General features: G+C 42.2%; 1 protein-coding gene across 1 annotated transcript in view; it reads left to right on the top strand.

Moving 5' to 3' along the window:
* ROR1 (receptor tyrosine kinase like orphan receptor 1) overlaps positions 1-15302 on the top strand; it is a 395062-nt gene that overhangs the window by 166963 nt on the left and 212797 nt on the right. The window lies entirely within an intron of this gene.

Raw genomic sequence — 15302 nt, 5'->3', positions numbered from 1 at the left:
AAAAAAATATTTTTTGATGTGGTTTTTTTATACATTTTAATATATATTTTATAGTTTATTTTTATTCTATATTGTTAGTATATTTTAGCTATTTATTATGTTTTATATTTTATTTATCTATTTTATTTTCCTTTGTGATTTATTTATTTATTATATTTAATATTTTTATTATATTTTATTTATTATTATTTTATATAGTGCCATCAGTTTAGATAGCACTCATCACATCAGTGCCTGCCCTCAAGAGCTTACAATTTAGGGTTCCTATCTCACATGCCCACTTGGACCAATTTAGGCAGGGTTCACACCTACGGGTGCAACGGCAGGGCGCGCATCTTGTGTGCGGCAGCCTATTCATTTCAATGGGCTGCCCTATGCATGATAAATGCCGAAAATACGTCCCTGACCCTCTTTCCGAAATTGTGACGCACCGAACAGTGATGCCTCTAACAAATAATGGCACTGCTGTGTGTCTGCTAAAGGGCAATGCGTTACGCGTGTTCCTGACATGCAAAAAGTGTGAACCTAGCGTTAGGGTGCTTTTAAAATTGCTCCTTTGAAAAAAAAAAGCATTAAAAAACATGTGTTTTTGATGCATTTTCTGGCATGCACCTGGGAAACATGGACATTGATGCGTTTTTTTTCCATACATTTTTTATATGATTTATATTTTATATTTATTATATATTAGTATATTTTATCTTTTTATTATGTTTTATATTTTATTTATTTATTTTATTTTTATTACAATTTATTTATTGCTTATATTTTTATTATATTTTATTTATTTATTAGGGTGCATTCACACTGCTCCTTTGAAAAAAAAATGCGTTAAAAAAACGTATGCCTTTTTGATGCATTTTCTGATTGGCATGCACCGGTGAAACATGGACATGGGACTCACAAAATGCACCAAAAATGCATCAAAAATGCATTTTTTTACACAATTTCTATTCATCTTGGTGCAGTTTTAATTAGATAATGCAGAAGATGAAGCATGCAGGACTTCAAAACACACCGCACCCGCATGGCAGTGGTGTGAGGAGTCACATAGGATTGAGGGTAGGTTCACACTGGTGCGTGGGAAAACACTGCATGTGATTCGCACAGGAATCGCACCGCATTCCTGTGCACATCACATGCAATGTCTGTGCGATGCAATTTTAGCCATACATTTTGTATAGCTGAAATCACATAGCATCCGCACCAAAATGGTCCGGGACACTTTTTTCTCCTGCACCTGAATGTGCACACCCATGCGATGCGATTCTGGTAATCGCACTGCGTTTTACCATCTGTTTCAGTCCCGGTTCACATTTGTGCGATGCGGGAATGCTGCGAATATGCAGCGTGATCCCGCATCGCATCCGCACCCCTGGCAGTTAACACTGCCATATGCGATACGCAGGGGGTGTCAATTAAAAGTTAACGACACCCCAAGTTGCGATCGCATATCGCAGTGCGATCTGCAAGTTCGCACAGAATCGGATTGCACTAGTGTGAACCACTATGCGATCCGATTCTGCTGCGGTTAAAAAAAAAAAAGGGTCATGTGCGTGTTTAGTGCGGATGCGGTGTGAATTCAGCCATACAAACTGTATGGCTGAAATTTGCACCGCACATGAGATCGCATGTAATTTAGGAGCAGTGCGCTCCGAATCACATGCAATCTCTGTGATCGCATAAATGTGAACCTGGGGTCAGGGTGTCATTAAGATAACATTGACACTCGCAGCAGATGGCATGGATGCTGTGCGATTGCTTAGAGAGCGATGCAGGGAAACGCAGCTTGCGCATTTCACGCATTGCATTACAGTGAACCGAGACTGAAAGGGAAATATTTTTATTGCATTTGTAGAAAGGTAAAAACGCATCAGTTTGAAAGGGCTCAATTAAGCCACCAGCATGTCTTTGGAGTGAGGGAGGAGATCCATGCAAGCACAAGGAGAATATGCAAACTCCATGTGGATAGTTTCCTGGTCAGGATTCAAACTCGAGAACCCCAGTGCTGCAAGGCTGAAACGCTTGTTGTAGCTAAGCCACTGTGCCGCTGCAATGCAGAGCTGTGAATGGGCCAGAAGTGAAGGCATTTGTCTTTATTTGGATTTTCATATCTCTTGGAATAATTTTTTTGATTGAAATGTGAAAATAGGCGCAGACTTTACGACTTCATATAAATCCTCTGGTGCTTTCGACAAATATCAGAAGTATGTTTTATCTGGAAAGAGTTATTCCAACTCTGCGAATCTCCGGCATAGCCGCCAACTCTTTGTAGTAGCCGTTTAGGGCAGCCATCGGTTTGACGGGCAATTTTATCACGCGGCGGTCAGGCGCTATGGAGAACGTTCAATGGGCTGAGGATTTATATGTTTCCTATGGGGTGGGGGGTCATTTATACCTTAACCCGCACACATTTTACTGTTTAGCCCTATGACAGTTTAACGGCTTTCTATAATAAAGTCATTTTTAGACTTTTTTAAAGTGAAGTCTAAAACTTAGTTTATTATAAAAAGCTGTTAAACTGTCACAGGGCTAAATTGAAAAATTTGTGTGGGTTAAAGGATAAGTTCACTTTTTTTTTTAATTCTAAATTCCAGCTCACCTATGTAGTATTATTAATTAATATTATTATTATTGTTATTATTATAAATGATTCATATAGTGCCAACAATTTATGCAGCATTTACAACATACCAATATACCATTAATGCAGGGCTTGACAAACCCCCAGGCACCAGGTCGCCATGGCATATAATGATAAAATGGTTGATTACCACCAACACTTGCGCACAAACCTAATCCGGTGATATTGTTACCTTTGGCACTACTTTGCGCTAGTGGTTCCAATCATAATTGGACAGAAAAAAGGAGCGTGTCATAAAGCAAAAAACGTATTATATAAAGAGTAAATAATAGACCGCGCTCCAGGGATCGACCGATTATGGGCAAAGCCGATTATCGGAGGGCCGATATCAGCTTTTCCCGAAATATTGTTATCGGCCTCGGAACTGGGTGATATTACCGATATTTTCATGACGTCATTCTGCCTTCTTAGTCCGCCTCCCTTGCCTTGGATAGCCTCATCTGGAGTCGAGACTAGTCTCGTGGGAGTGTATCACAGTCATACACCCACCCACAGCAGCTTGGTGCCAGCCAGCCACCCACAGGCCCTGTACTAGCCAGCCAGCCATCCACAGGCCCTGTACCAGCCAGCCACAGGCACTTTACCAGCCAGCCACCCACAGATTCTGTACCAGCCAGCCACCCACAGCCCCTGTGCCAGCCAGCCACCCACCATAGGGTGCCAGCCAGCCACCCACCATAGGGTGCCAGCCAGCCACCCACCACAGGGTGCCAGCCAGCCACCCACCCACCCTAGGGTGCCAGACAGCCAGCCAGCCAGCCACAGGTCCTGTACCAGCCAGCCACAGGCACTGTACCAGCCAGCCGCCCACAGGCCTTGTACCAGCCAGCCACCCACAGCCCCTGTGCCAGCCACCCACCCACCACAGTGTGCCAGCCAGCCAGCCAGCCACCCACCACAGGGTGCCAGACAGCCACCCACCACAGGGTGCCAGCCAGCCAGCCACCCACTACAGGGTGCCAGCCAGCCACCCACCACAGGATGCAAGGCAAGCCAGCCATTAAACATTAAACAAAAATTAACATGTTCAGTACCAGAATTGTGTCAAAAATTTTCTTTATTTTTCAAAACTTTAAATGTACAAAATATCGGCCCATATCGGCCAATACCGATACGTTGTGTCCAAAATATCGGTATCGGCCCTGAAAAAAACATATCGGTCTATCCCAACCGCTCTCCAACGTAAACTCAAATACAAATAGAACTAATTAAATAAAGTGAAACACTGTGCTCAAAAAGTCCTAATAATAGTGAATATAATCCAGGCTAGTGTTCAAACTCCTCCAATGCCATCCAATCATATACACCAGTGAATGTGTATCCCTTATTCCACCAACAATCACATGCACAAGCTGCTCACCAGAAATATTTGAACCCCATTATAGGTAGTCAAACTCAGCATGACAATTTTCCATAGACCTCTGGTACCAATGCAGAGTCTCAGGATGTATTGTAGGTAGGGAAGAAAAATAGGCTTCTCATGGTGTTGTAAATCAAACCAATTTATTTATAAAAACAAAAAAATTTATCAAAAGTTGCACTTACAAGAAGACAAATGTTTTCAAGCCTGTAGAAAAGCAGGAGACGCCGTTCCGCATTACCCCTGCGTTCCATGAAGAGGAAGTGGCGTGTCACGTCTTAGTCCCGTCCAGGTCGCCATGGCAACAAGACGTGTCATCCTGGCGCCTGGGGTGCCATCCAAATTCTCTCTAAACCCTGGCAACAACGTCCCCTCTCCTCCCCTTCTAGTTGTTGACCCATCACGTCCTGGTCACCATTTGCAGTTTCCAAAGTCATCAAGGCTGGGACAGAATGTGCATTGCATTCCATTCGCTGGAGCACAGAGGAGACATTGGGGGTCTTTTAGACCCCGGATGTCTCATTAAAGAGAACGTGTCACCAAAAAAAACAACAACTATTCGTCCCCTATGTGATGGAAAAAAAAGGTACTTTGTTTTTTTTTTTAAATGGAAAAAAAAGGTACATTTTTTTTGTAATTGGAAAAAATGTAAGTTACACCCAAGCACATAAAATCCCCCCTAAAAAAAAATGAAGGCCCCCCACATTTACGCACATACAAACATAAACGCACAAGGCAGGGAGCCTATGCCTGAAGAGGTCGATTGCGATACATATGTTACATATCGCCGCACAAGCCGGAATGAGAGCTATAATTCTAGCAGCAGACCTCCTCCGTAACGCTAAATTGATGACTTATAGAGGGCTTTTAAAAAAACACCTATGGAAAATATAGGGTTTGACATGTTGGGTATCTACAGTATTATAGGAATAAAAGTGATTAAAAAAAAATGTAAAAGGAAAGTGTTAAAATATATAAAAAAAAAGTAAAATAAACAAAAAAAAAAAATGTAAAGCCCCCCCGTCCCCATGTGCTCGCACACAGAAGTGAACGCATACGTACGTTGTGCTCACATATGTAAACGGCGTTCAAACCACACATGTGAGGTATCGCCCTGAATGTTAGAGCGAGAGCCATAATTCTAACCCAAGATCTCCTCTGTGACTCTAAACAGGTAACCTTTTAAATTTTTTAATGGAGATATTTAAGTACAGACGTTTGCCGCCATTCTACGAGTGTGCGCAATTCTAAAGCTTGACATGTTAGGTATCTATTTACTTGGCGTAACATCATCTTTCACATTATACAACAAAAAATTGTGTTTTTTTTTTAATTCATAAAAGTTTTTTTTTTAAAAAAAAAGTTTGAAAAATTGCTGCACAAATACCATGTGACCTAAAAAGTAGCAACAATTGCCATTTTATTCCCTAGGGTCTCTGCTAAAAAAAATATAATGTTTGGGGGTTCTGAGTAATTTTCTAGCAAAAAAAAAATAGATTTTTTTTTCATGTAGGAAAGAAGTGCCATAATTGGTCTGGGTGGCAAGTGGGTAAATAAAATAAAAAATAAAATCAATATTCAAATGTGAGGGTTGTGGGAGGGGGAGGAGGCAGAGAAAAATGAAAGTTAATTTTAGGCCCCTTTCACACCTGTGCGACTTGGGACTGCAAAGTCGCATGACAAGTCCTACCCCATGATTTCTAAAGAGTACCATTCATATCTGTGCGACTTCAAGTCGCAGCGACTTAAAAGTAGTCCCTACACTACTTTGGTTTTTGACTTTAATGCGACTTGAGGTCCATAGACCTCAAGATTACACAGGCATTGCTTCAAGTCGCGGAAAAGTGTTAATTTTGGCAGCAAATTTCAATTTAGTTTTAGTCTTAGTCTTAGGACTAAAATGGCATTTTAGTTTTAGTCCCATTTTAGTCTTCTGCAAGTGTTTTAGTTTTAGTCGTATTTAATCGACTAAAACTCCAGCACATTTTAGTCGACTAAAACGTCCTACATTTTAGTCGACTAAAACTCATTTTAGTCATCTATAATCGAATGGGTGTAGTTCAATTGTAATTTGTAATGCATTATTTAAGCATTTCTCTACAATTTCCAAACTCATTATATACTACTGCTGGTCCTGGAGTGAAAAATCTAATATGTTATTATTTATGGTATTAAGCTTTGAGCATGCACCAGTGTTAATTTTGGCAGCAAATTTCGATTTAGTTTTAGTTATAATCTTTTGACTAAAATGCCATTTTAGTTTTAGTCGTATTTTAGTCTTAAGACTAAAATGCCATTTTAGTTTTAGTCGTATTTTAGTCAACTAAAATTGTGTTAATTTAGTAGACGAAAACGTTTTAGTCGGTTTTAGTCGACAAAATTAACACTGCCGCAAAGTTTCACCAAAGTGGCGCAATTTTCATGTCATACAAGTGTGGAAGAGGCCTTAGGGTGATATTCTTCTTTAACAATAATCAACTTTTCCACTTTTTTCTATCATTCACAAATGTTTTTTGTAACTTCTGAGTCTGCGTTATCAGTGGGATACAAGAAAAAAATGATGGTAGTAGAGAGCACATCGTAGCGGGGTCATTCCCCAGGACAACGTTAACAAGTCTAATTCGCTGATGCTAAGTGGTAACTCCCCTTTAAGCTTTTCCAATAGCAGGAGCAAAACTTGTTTAATACCTTTTATAAGCTGATTTATGAGTAGTGAATCCCAGCAAGTCTTTCGCCTTTGCGCTCAAGCCTGATCCTGCAGGCCCGAGGCTTTTCCATAATGCATTTAATGTTTTTTTGTTTCCTCTCCCAGGAATTAATGGTTTTTCTTTCCTACAGTTAAAATTCAGCCTGGTGATCACTGAGTATTTTGAAGAGTCCGTCGCTTTTCAGTGGTTTCCTCCAAATTGTTTGTTTGGAGGACTTAAAGATTTAAGCTGTGCCTGGGTTAGGTTTCACATCAGATGTCTCTCCTAGTTAAAGGCTTATTGAGCCTCTGGGTTGCAGGCCAGAAAGTGGATTTGCTCACTTTTATTAATTCGTTCCTTAACGTGTCCTTAAATAACTCGAAAGAGGGACTAGTGCCGGGGCTAGCCATTCTATCTGTGCATGCCTGTGTGCCCACGGTCTTGTATGAAAACATCATTAGTAATCTAGGTCTTGTGTTTTACAGAGATAATCCCCTAATTATTTAAGCCTGGCGTCCTCATGTGTCTGGTCCCGTGAGCTCTGAACAGATTCCTTTCTAAAACTGGTTGCAGGCTAATATTATAAGCTCAATTCCCATACCTCACTCTGGACATCCCAGGAAGGAAAATTGGTTTCTGTGGATACAGTTCAATTTGGTAATTTCCAAACAATGTAATCTGTAAAGTTTAGCCCTACCTATAGCTAAACAGATTCAGCATACAGATATGTTAAGTACCAGGGTAATGGAAATCTTATGCTTAGAGTGCCAAAGTAATAGACATTGGCCTCTGGATTTCTAGAATAAAGACATGGTGACACTTGGGTTCTCAGAATTTGGGCACACCAACATTTGGAATTCTAGGAACAATAACACAGTAATACTTGGGGTTTTAGAACCATGGTACCCTGATATTTGGGTTCCTAAAACAAGGACTTGTGACTCTTGAGGATCGTATAGTTATGGCATGCTGGCATTTATGATTTCCGAACAATGGACATTGACTATTAGGTTCTCAGAACCATGGAACACTGACATTTAGGGTTCCAGCACAATGGATAGTGACTCTCTGAGTCTCAGAGCCATGGCACACTGACATTAAAGGTTCTAGAACAATGGCACATTAAAGTCTCAAAACCAGGGCACACCAACATTTGGGATTCTGGAAACAATTAAACAGTAATGCTTGGGGTTTCATATTTGGGTTCCTAAAACAATGACTCTGTGACTTTTGAGGTTCCTATACCTATGGCTCGTTGACATTTATGGTTCCGGAACACTGGACATTGACTTTTAGGTTCACAGAACCATGGAACACTGACATCTAGGGTTCTTGTACAATGAATAGTGACTCTTGGAGTCTCAGAACCATGGCACAAAGAATGTTGGGATTCGAAAACAATGATATAGTGACACTTTGACTTGTCAAATCCACTGACAATAGGGGCACTAAAACAATGACACAATGACTTGGGTCCTCAGAATTATGGTGCACTAAAATTTGTGGTTTCAGAACAATAAACATTGACTCTTGGGGTCCCAGAACCATGACACCCACTGACATATTGGATTCTAGAATTGAAAACATTTACTCTTGGGGTCTCAAAATAAGAACATTTCCTCATTTGGGGTTACAAAACAATGATGGGGTAAACACTTGGGGGTTCAGAACCATGGGGCACTGACATTTGGGATTCCATAACAATGACAGTTGGAATCTCAGAACCATGGGGCACTGACATTTGTGATTCCATAGCAGTGACTTTTAGAATCTCAGAACCATTGTGGACTGACATTTTGGGTTACATAACAATGACACTTGGAATCTCAGAACTTTGGTGCACTGACATTTGGGGTTCCAAAACAATGACACTTGGAATTTCAGAACCATGGTGCACTGACATTTGGGATTCAATAACAATAACACTCTGAATCTCAAAACCTTGGTGCACTGACATTTGGGTTTCCAAAACAATGACACTTGGAATTTCAGAACCATGGTGCACTGACATTTGGGATTCCATAACAATGACAGTTGGAATCTCAGACCCATGGGGCACTGACATTTGTGATTTCATAGTATTGACTTTTAGAATCTCAGAACCATTGTGGACTGACATTTTGGGTTACATAACAATAACACTTTGAATCTCAGAACCTTGGTGCACTGACATTTAGGGTTCCAAAACAATGACACTTGTAATTTCAGAACCATGGTGCACTGACATTTGGGATTCTATAACAATGATATTTGGGATCTCAGAACCATGGTGCACTGACATTTGGGGTTCCATAACAATGACACTTGGGATCTCAGAACCGTGGGGCACTGACATTTGGGGTTTCATAACAATGACAGTGGTACTTAAGGTATTCACATCAGTCCCTGTCCTCAAGAAGCTTACAATCTAAATCCCATAACTCACATTCATACATACATATACTAGGGCCAATTTAGACAGGAGCCAATAAACCCACCAGCATGTGTTTGGAGTTCAGGAGGAAACCGGAGTACCTGGAGGAAACCCATGCAGGCACAGGGGGACCATGCAAACTCCATGCAGGTAGTGCGTGGTTGGGATTTGAACCGACAATCCTAGTGCTGCTAGGAAGTACTGCTAACCACTTAGCAGCTGAGAATGCAAACTATGCAAACACATGTGGACACTCTCACATTTCCTTAATTGGACGAGGTGGAGAGAGTGACGTCACAGCCCCGGTGACATCACTCTCTCTTCCTCCTCTAATCAGGGAAACCATTGCATTTATTGAAAAAATAATAAATACATTTTACATTTTGTACACAATAAAAAAATAAAAAAATTGAAATTGTTTTCTCTAGTGCGGCCTATAAAGAAAAATCCTTTGTCTTTTTTCTTAAATATTATAAAATTATATGGGAAAGCATCACTTGAGAGTTTCTACATGAGTTAACATATTACAGATGAGTTTGGGTAAATTACCAATGGGTTATTGCCCCACATACCATACATTTAGAAATAGAAAGGAAGCAAATTGTTGGGATTTTTTAGGTGCTTACCTTCAAACTACACTGAGCTTATTAAAAAGCATTATTTATGTAAACATTGTTAAAAATGTATGAGCTGTATTGAACATATTAGAGCTTCTTAAAAAACATTTACAGTCAAGGAACTTAACGCATAAATCCTGTTCTACATAGCTGCATAGTGTCAGCAAAATCCCAACATGTTTCGCACGCTGGGCTTCCTCAGGGCATATTGTTATCAGCTATTGGTCAAAGCACTCTATCAAGCAAACATATAAGTATTAACACAGAAAAAGAAGAACAGTAAGCGCCCATTCAGACTGGCGCGACACGACTTGCTGGGGCGACCTGTGAAGTCGCGGTGCACAGTGTGCACCGCGACCTCGGCGCGACTTGCAGGGACTTCATATAATTGAAGTCAATGCAAGTCGCCTCCAGGTCGCCCCCAAAGTAGTGCAGGACCCTTTTTACTAAGTCGGAGCGACTTGTCTCGCTCCTATTAGAACGGGTCCTGTACTATTCAATGGTGAGCGACCGACCGCGACTTGTCAGGCGACCAAGTCGCGCTAGTGTGAATGGACCCTTAAAGAAAATACAATCCATTTACTGATATTTCATTTACATGCTTACCCCCATATAATTTAGTATGTCATTTTGGGAAAATTGGTTATAGACTTCAAACTAAGTTCTCCACCCCAATCTCGCTCATCCATGTCTTTATGGACTTTGCTTTGTGCACTGGTTTGCAGTCATGTTTGAACAGGAAGGGTCCATCCCCAAACTGTTCCCACAAGGTTGGGAGCATGAAATTGTCCAAAATGTCTTGGTATGCTGACGCTTTAAGAGTTACCTTCACTGGAACTAAGGGGCCAAGCCCAACCTCTGAATAACAACCCCACACCATAATCCCCCCTCCACCAAATGATTTGGACCAGTGCACAAAGCAAGGTCCATAAAGACATGGATAAACGAGTTTGGAGCGGAGGAACTTGACTGGCCTGCACAGAGTCCTGACATCAACCCGATAGAACACGTTTGGGATAAATTAGAGTGAAAACTGCGAGCCAGGCCTTCTCATCAAACATCAGTGCCTGACCTGCCAAATGCACTTCTGGAAGAATGGTCAAACATTCCCATAGACACACTCCTAAACCTTGTGGACAGCCTTCCCAGAAGAGTTGAAGCTGTTATAGCTACAAAGAGTGGGCCAACCCAATATTGAACCCTATGGACTAATACTGGGATGCCATTAAAGTTCATGTGCGTGTAAAGTTAGGCGTCCCAATACTTTTGACAATATAGTGTATATTTGGGGGATTTTTATCACCATAGTGGGCCTTCAATCTGCATTTTTATAATTGAATAATTAAACATTTTTGTTCAAATTAGAGAAATAGAAACAAATGCTTCTTTATCCTAAAATTTGGAGTCGGTTAAGTTCAACCTAAATTGTCCTTCTGTGATCTGTTGTGTGAGTTGGGGGGGGGGGGTCGGAGAGAGGAAAACTGAACGTTACATTGAGTAAGATTAAAGGCCCTATTTATTTTGGGGCTCCCCTTTCCCCGGAGCCCGGCCATATTAAGTGCTCAAATTATTTTCTTACAAGACCACAATTCATAATTGACAGCTTTTGTGTCGAGTTTCTGGATGTGTTAACCCATGTCGCAAACACCCAAGACGTTCTGTCATCGGTGTACTTGACGCAGCGAGGCCTCGTCCCGCGCTGCGTATAAACAGACTGTCGGGTTTATTTGTTCAGGGAACGCTGAGAGAACGATAATAAACGAAAACACAGGAGGATGTGAAACAAGAAGTACATTAGCTCTGGGCATTTTCTTTTCTCATTTGTCTGATAGCCTTCAAACTCTCAAAGTGTATGTCTGGCTAAAATAAATAATAATAATAAAAAAAATTAGTTTTGCAACACATGCGTATTTCTCTAAAAATAAATGTAAAAATGCTGCGAGTACAGAAAAATAACTGGTGATCTTCCAGAAATCCAATGGGCTCCTTACTTCCTGTTTGGGCTGACAACACAGTGCCATTGTTAGACTGAAATCCCAACCAGCGTTGTCAGATCTGCCTGCTGGACTACAGCACTTCCTCTGCACTCCATTCCTCTTCACATGCATTTATGTGTATGCCAACACACTTTGGAAGTTAAAGGGCACTTAACCACTTCAGCTACGGAAGGTTTTACCCCTTTTATAACCGGGGCATTTTTTGTTATTTAAAATGTATGGAATATCCGCGCTAAACCATATATACCGTATATACTCGAGTATAAGCCGACCCGAATATAAGCCGAGGCACCTCATTTTACCAAAAAAACAGAAAACTTATTGACTCGAGTATAAGCCTAGGGTGGGAAATTCAGCAGCTACTGCGGGCTTGGTACAGGAGAGGAAGAAGCTGCGGGCATGGTGCAAGAGATGCAGAGTCTGTGGGCATGTTGCAGGAGATGCAGGGGCTGCGGGCATGGTGCAGGAGATGCAGGGGCTGCGGGCATGGTGCAGGAGATGTGGGCATGGTGCAGGGGCTGCGGGCATGGTGCAGGAGATGCAGAGGCTACGGGCATGGTGGAGGAGATGCAGGGCTGAGGGCATGGTGCAGAAGATGCAGGGCTGAGGGCATGGTGCACGAGATGCAGGGCTGAGGGCATGGTGTAGGAAATGCAGGGCTGAGGGCATGGTGCAGGAGATTCAGGGCTGAGGGCATGGTGCAGAAGATGCAGGGCTGTGGGCATGGTGCAGGAGATGCAGAGGCTACGGGCATGGTGGAGGAGATGCAGGGCTGAGGGCATAGTGCAGGAAATGCAGGGCTGAGGGCATGGTGCAGAAGATGCAGGGCTGCGGGCATGGTGCAGGAGATGCAGAGGCTACGGGTATGGTGGAGGAGATTCAGGACTGAGGGCATGGTGCAGAAGATGCAGGGCTGAGGGCATGGTACAGGAGATGTAGGGCTGCGGGCATGGTGCAGGAGATGCAGGGCTGAGGGCATGGTGCAGGATATGCAGAGGGAGTCTTACTTACCCATCCCCAAGGCGCCTTAGATTTAAAAATGGCGCCCCTCGGCGCAGCACATCATTGCACATGCGCCGTCTGTCCGAGAATGGCCGAGTGAGTACGGGCTTTCCCAAGCGGCAGCGGCGCATGCACAGTGTACATGTCGGCTGGCCGCTGCTGACGTTCAGTCAGCCCCAGGGAGAACAGGTAAGTGACTCGAGTATAAGCCGAGGGGGGCTTTTTCAGCATAAAAAAATGTTCTGAAAATGTCGGCTTGTACTCGAGTATATACAGTAATACAAGTGAGACGCTGCTTGAGCTGACTGTCATACAAAATGCAAAAGTGTAGTAAAGTGTATAAAGCAAAATCAGTGTTTTGAAAAACATGAATCAATTAAATGGTAACTCCACTTTCGTGGGGAAAAAAATAGCAAATAAAGTAAAAACAATATAGCGTATACAATGGCGACACAAATCATATTGTAATTGAATGTTAGTAAAAATGACCTTTCCTTTTCAATCTGATACTGTTGTAATTTTCTGAAAATGCAATGTAATATGGCGGCCTGGAGCTGTTCTGTACACAGAATGTATACTGACCACACCCCCAGAAACATCATTTCCTGCTTGTGTGATTGGCTCACCAATTTTCCCAGAAGTCTGCACTAAGATACAAGTCAGATTGCTGTGCTGTAATTCGCTACAGCACTAGCTGATTAGCGGGTCTTGGTCACTTATTTTTTGGCTGAAAGTCTCTTTCTGTGCTGTCATTCGCTACAGCACTAGCTGATTTGTGGGTCTTGGTCACTTATTTTTTGTCTGGGACCTTCTGATCGACTGGTGCTGTAGCGTATGACAGCAGAGTCAGGGTTCCGGGCACACCTCCTACCCAGAAAGGCTGAATCACGTATATATACGTGATCCAGCGCATCGGGCCGCACTATAGCAGTAAAGCTACATGGGGCAGTCCAGAAGTGGTTAAAGAGGAATGTTGCCCCTTCCCCCAGGTTAATTGTAATAATAATTCCTACTTACCTGGTATGGGGAGATGAGATCTATTAGCATACTCACCTGACCAGCCGATTAAGCAATGTAATGCTGTGATCCATCGAAACCCACTTCACTCCATGTCTCCCCCCACAATTTTCTTTGTGACGTCAAATGGGAAGCCAGCTGACTCTTCTTGGTCTTAGCAGCTGGCCTCCTGATGGCGCTCACTGGGAATGTTCATTGAGTTCTACACAGCCCTAAAGCCAGCTGGGGTCCATGATGTGGGTATCCCAAGAGGCTTTGGGCAGGGGGGAGAAGTCATTCTGGCCTAGGCCCGAAATGTTGAAGTGCAAGCTGCACTCCACAAAAACGACCCCCATATACTGTATATATACAAAAATGTTCACAGTTGCAGAAAATGGGGGAAGTTTCCTTGATAGGAGCACAGACTGCAATTTAAAACCCTCAAATTGTCAGTGAAGAGTCGTAAAAGTGACAATGTGTTTCATGGGCTTGGAGCTCCTCTTCATCTGGACTATAAATACAATAGATAAAATCTTAATTGACATGTAGACAAAATCCCTTTAAACCATTTTATAAAAGAAGCATGACAATGATATGAAAATTCTTTAGGAGTAACACATACAGTAGGTAGAATGTTTTGCTATATTAATAGAAAATATTTATGTAGATAAGCACTGATACAAAATCTTAGGAAGGTATGTATTGAATTTATAGCTCTGATGGTGGAGGCCTCTGATTTCCTGAAGCGCTTTGGCACTCTTTAAGATTTCAGTGACTAATATATTTTATTTGCACTAAAAAAATGTTGTAGAACTCTCTTCACTATGTTATAGCGACTCCTGGCAGGTGATACAGGCACACCCATGGCACAGAATCTAAGCGGTAGTTATCTTCACCAGAGCTTCTGATAGTGGAGATGGACAGGAAATCCTAATGATCACCATTTAAATCTTGGCAGGGGTTTTGTAGGAACCATTGGAAGTCCAGGTAGGAATTCTGCAAGTACCATTGGACGTTCTGGCAGTGATTCTGAAAATACCATCAGAAATTCTGTCGGGGGTTCTGTGGGTACCATCGGACATCCTGGCAGGGATTCTGCAAGCACCATTGGAAGTCCTAATAGGGATTCTGTGACTACCATTGTAAATTCTGGCATAGATTCTGTGAGCACCATTGGAAGTGCGACAGGTATTGTGGAATTCCAAGCAGGGACTCTGAGAGTGCCATTCAATGCCCTGGTAGGGATTGTTGAAGTCTAGACAGGGATTCTGCAAGTACCATTGAAAGTTCTGGTAGAGATTCTGTAAGTACCATTCAAAATTCTGCCAGAGATTCTGCGAGAACCATTGGAAGTCCAGGCAGAGTATTCTCTGAGTACAATTTAAAGCCCTGGTAGGGATTGTGGAAGTCCAGGCAGGGATTCTGTGAGTACCATTGAAAGTTCTGATAGGGATTGTGCGAACAACATTGAAAATCCTGTAGGGATTCTGTGGGTACCATTGGAAGTTCTGGTAGGGATTCTGTGAGTACCATTGGAAGTACTGGTAAAGATTCTGTGAGTATCACTAGAAATTCTGGCAGAGATT

Source organism: Pelophylax lessonae, assembly GCF_965119305.1.
Source record: "Pelophylax lessonae genome assembly, chromosome: 8".
NCBI classification, from domain to species: Eukaryota; Metazoa; Chordata; class Amphibia; order Anura; family Ranidae; genus Pelophylax; species Pelophylax lessonae.
The sequence above is the reverse complement of the archived record's forward strand: the minus strand, read 5'-3'. Positions and strand labels throughout refer to the sequence as shown.